The sequence below is a fragment of the Alligator sinensis genome, unplaced genomic scaffold (genome assembly GCF_000455745.1).
Source record: "Alligator sinensis unplaced genomic scaffold, ASM45574v1 scaffold65_2, whole genome shotgun sequence".
Classification (NCBI taxonomy): Eukaryota; Metazoa; Chordata; order Crocodylia; family Alligatoridae; genus Alligator; species Alligator sinensis.
In genome coordinates this window covers 1,099,810-1,100,152 of record NW_005842071.1, presented here as the reverse complement: position 1 = coordinate 1,100,152, position 343 = coordinate 1,099,810, and positions in this window count along the sequence as shown.

Genomic DNA, 343 nt, shown 5'->3' with positions numbered 1-343 from the left:
CCGCCCCGCCCCCGAGGCGGCGGCCGGGGTGTTGCAGCGGGACGTTTCCCGCCCCCGGCGCGGCGGGAGCTGGGCTGGTCCCCGCCGACAGGCGCTGACACGCAGCCCCCGGCGCTTGGGGAAACTGGGAGTCCTCCAAAACGGGGCGATTACTGTCGCGATCGGCGCTTGTCCTGCCCTCCTCCCCCGGGCCCCGTCCGTGCCAGCGCTTGGCAGTGTGTCCGCTCTGGCATTAGCCACGGGGAGAGTCCGAGGGGGAAAAAACCTAGGCGACGTTTTCAATGGGAGGCTTTGCTGGTGGCCCCCGTCCACCCTTCTGCTGCGTGCATGTGGCAGGGTGGTT